This window comes from Podarcis tiliguerta (assembly GCF_965153285.1).
Source record: "Podarcis tiliguerta genome assembly, chromosome: 6".
NCBI classification, from domain to species: Eukaryota; Metazoa; Chordata; class Lepidosauria; order Squamata; family Lacertidae; genus Podarcis; species Podarcis tiliguerta.
This window is the reverse complement of record NC_139539.1, coordinates 52362266-52366072: the sequence shown is the minus strand read 5'-3', so window position 1 is coordinate 52366072 and position 3807 is coordinate 52362266. Positions and strand designations below refer to the sequence as shown.

The 3807-nt window shown below is 49.9% G+C and overlaps 1 long non-coding RNA gene across 1 annotated transcript; it reads right to left on the bottom strand.

Annotated features, from left to right (window-relative positions):
* Window positions 1-2392: 2392 nt before the first annotated feature.
* On the bottom strand, window positions 2393-2798 carry LOC310680223. Its single transcript, XR_014512702.1, has 3 exons — window positions 2734-2798; window positions 2513-2585; window positions 2393-2475 (listed from the first exon to the last, which is right to left on the bottom strand). It is a non-coding gene; the product is annotated as an uncharacterized lncRNA (long non-coding RNA).
* Between the last annotated feature and the right edge of the window lie 1009 nt (window positions 2799-3807).

Below are 3807 nucleotides of genomic sequence, written 5' to 3'. Positions count from 1 at the left end.
AAGGAGATCAAAATTCCAGTCCCATCATTCCTGATCCTTTTTTGTCCCAGCAAATCTCACCAAGGAACACATTACATAGCATATCCCTGCCCTGTCACTTTGATCTTCAAGAAAGACACCCTCAGTAGTGATGTATGCTCTTGAGGTCAGGGACTTTAGTGTGGTGGCCCCTGGCCCCCAGTGAACATCAGGCTAGCTAGTACAGGAAGGAAGCTATTGGTATGGCCAATCTAGGCCATGCAGCTGCTGTTCAGCTATACGAACTGGCAGCACCCAACCCTACAAAGCACCCCACATACCAGGCCTATAGGGTGGGGAACCCTTTTAATTCTGAGGGCTGTTTTACCAACCTTCCAGGGGCCACATGTCAGTGGGCAGGCAGAGGTAAAAACTGTAAATTTAACATGTGAAGAGAAGGCTAGTTTCTGCATGCACCCCCACTCAATCCTCTATCCAGGCAAGCAACATGCTGGGCAAAATGCTCAAAGTAGCTGTTAAATGGGGCGAGGGTGTGGGTGTGGCCTAGAGCCCAACTAGAGAGATTTGGAGAGGCATATTTGGCCCTGGGCCTCAAGTTCCCACCCCTGGACCTTCTGCCTTTAGGCATAAAGGTAAAGAGACCCCTGACCATTAGGTCCAGTTGTGACCGACTCTGGGTTGCAGCGCTCATCTCACTTTATTGGCCAAGGGAGCCAGCGTACAGCTTCCGGGTCGTGGCCAGCATGATTAAGCCACTTCTGGCGAACCAAAGCAGTGCACACAAATGCCGTTTACCTTCCCACCAGAGCGGTACCTATTTATCTACTTGCACTTTGACGTGCTTTCAAACTGCTAGGTTGGCAGAAGCAGGGACCGAGCAACGGGAGCTCACCCCATTGTGGGGATTCAAACCGCCGACCTTCTGATCGGCAAATCCTAGGCTCTGTGGTTTAACCCACAGCGCCACCCGCGTCCCTTGCCTTTAGGCATACCTTGGACCAAATTTTACTACTTGGTGTTGCTGAGCTGTAAATTTGGCTGTGGAGAACGCGTCACATTTAGCCTTTGTGGCTGACGTGTGCCTTGCACTGGCTCATTAAAAAGCAAAAACCTCTTGCGATTTTCAGGAGAAATCTAGAGGTATAAATAGATATTTTAAAGTATGCAAGCAGAAAACCAAATCAAAATGTTTTGGCGTTCACCAAAAGCACAGATACAGGAAGAGTTCTGTAACATTGTGATAAGGGGGAATTTGCTGCTTCTCCTTTGCCCTGCTTGCCAAAATTTGCCCTGTTGAGTCATTGCCTCTCAGCCTCGACCTGCCATCTGTACAATGGCTATATTTATTGGTCTCTTTGTATGACCATTTTAAATATGAATAATTGTAAAGCTCTGTATATGAAAGCAGAACAAAAGCGTTGAATAGTGGTAGCTTTCCGTGGCTCCTAGGCCTTGATTCAAAGGGAGCTCCCCACTCAGAGAGGTCCTATGCCCTCAGCTGCTGCGTGACCTGCAAGAGTTCAGTGAGATTTCCTGACAAGTGATGTGGGGAGCTGCACCCGTTGAACTTCTTCTGTATTCATGATGCACAAGTCTTCCTATTAAAAAGGAGACCAATGGCCTTCATTGCTGTTCTTATCCTGATAGTGTCCCTCTTTGCCCAAAATGGGGACATAATTTCCACTAAATTACTAGTCCTTAAAAATGGTTATCAGTTTTAAAACACTAGGGTGCTTTATATAAACCATTTTTTAAAACACCCTTAACTGTGAACAAAATGAAAAACAAGGGCTAATTATTTTGTCAGGCTTGTTAACAGCAGTTATCACGCAAGGCTGATTTTCATTTGATTTTGAAGTATTTGTGTTTCTATAACCTCCTCAACCCAGCATTTCACCTCAATAATTCCGGATATTGTGAAAAGCTCCGTCCACTTCAGGGTCTGGCATTTAAGATTTTGTTGACTGATCCAGCTAATTGCGAGCACTTAATTGCTGTTTCCAGCCCTAGGATGAGGGACAAGCGTACTTTTTTTTTTAATGAATGAAACAAAATCACATCACTTCTTAAAGGCGGAACGCTTGCTGTTGATTTAAGCTGCCTCTGGGGGAGAGAATCTAGCCAGGATTTAAGACTGCCGATCTGCATATAAATAAATCAGGGCAAACATGACCTGAGGTGGGGAGAGAAACTCTCTGGAGGACTGGGAGCTGGCGAGGGGTTGTGCGGATCTTTTGGAAGCGGCCTTGCCTTTTGCCAAACCAATTGCATCCCCCTTCCTTTTGTTGGCTAGATGCAGTCCGGAGACAAGGCTAAGAACTCACAGCCTACTGACCGCTTCAGGCTGCAACCCTAATACCTACTTTCCCGAGAGTAAGGCCTATCCAACTAACCTACTTCTGAAGAGGCAGGCCTACTATCATACGGTTAAAAGCCCCAGCTTGCTGCCTATTTCCAAAGTCTCCTCTCTCTCTCTCTCTCTCTCTCTCTCTCTCTCTCTCTCTCTCTCTGCACCCCCGCGCACCTACCGTACTTGCATCGGAGATCTCAGGGGTGGAGAGTGTTTGAAGTCACGCCCACAGCATACATTTAAACCATACATATTACTCCCCCAAGCAGTGGCGTAGCGTGGGTTGTCAGCACCCGGGGCAAGGCAAGTAATTTGCGCCCCCTAACCCGTGGATTTGCGCCCCCTAACCCCCAGATGTTGCGCCAGGTGCGGCCGGCCCCCCTGCACCCCCCACGCTATGCCACTACCCCCAAGGAATCTTGGAAACTGTAGTTTGTTAAGGATGCTGGGCTTTGTAGCTCTGAGAGGGGTGAACTACAGTTCCCATGATTCTTTGCAAGGAGCCATGCCGTTTAAAGTGATATAAATGCGCCTCGAATTGACGGTGCGAATGTGATCTGAGAGCATACGAGTCAGCTGCTAGGTGCCGAGGTCCCTTTGCCCACTCCCCATAAAATTGAGGGGGGCATTGCCATTCAAATGGTCTGCGTATCTTGTGATCAGTTGTGTGGGGCAGGGCTTACCTGTCCGCCCACCCCAATATTTTATTCAAGTTGGCACCCCTCTGTCTGAAACTCCCAAGGAGATCCCAGCAGCACCACTGGTCCCTGCCCACCAGGAGGAAAGCAGACGGGTTCCAACAAAAGCGTGTTGAGAAAACGGGAGAGGAGGTGTGTGTTGAATGCCGCTGACAGCCTGGTTTTTCAGGTACCCGCCGAGTTCAGGAGAGACTTGTTAGCCATACGAGCAGACGAAAGGCATTCATGCTGTGGGCGAGCGCAGCGTTTTGCCTTCGAAGACGCAGAGAGTCCAGAAGGCGGCCGGAGGCAGCGCCAAGTGGGGCAGAGTTGAAGTCCCTGCTTTCTTCCTGATTGATTTGCCTGCTGGTGTATTCCGGGGGAAAGGCTGACTTAAGACCAGGATGGCGCTCGCGTGTCATGCAGTGGGGAGGCAGCGGGCTGGCTGTTAGGAGCAAAGGTGGGGGACTTGGCCGGCCGAAACCTCACCCGCTGAAACGCCGCCGCCATCGACGGCTTCATCGGAAAGGAAGGGCAGGCGTCTGGGCCTGTACCATAGTGCAATAGGGAGCGCAATAGGCGCAATAGGGAGCGAGCGCCACCTTGGAGAAGGTGGGAAAGGGGTAGGTGTCTGTTTATAGCTAGAATAGCGCTATAAAGCCACGCTTCTGGGTGGTTGTCAGCACGCAAAGGGGAGGGTTTTTGCAGGCGAGGGGAGTCCCTTGACACCCCTATCCGACCTCGCGCAGGTAGCTGGGCTGCTGCATAGATAAGAAGGGTTTCTATGAAGATGGAGAGACT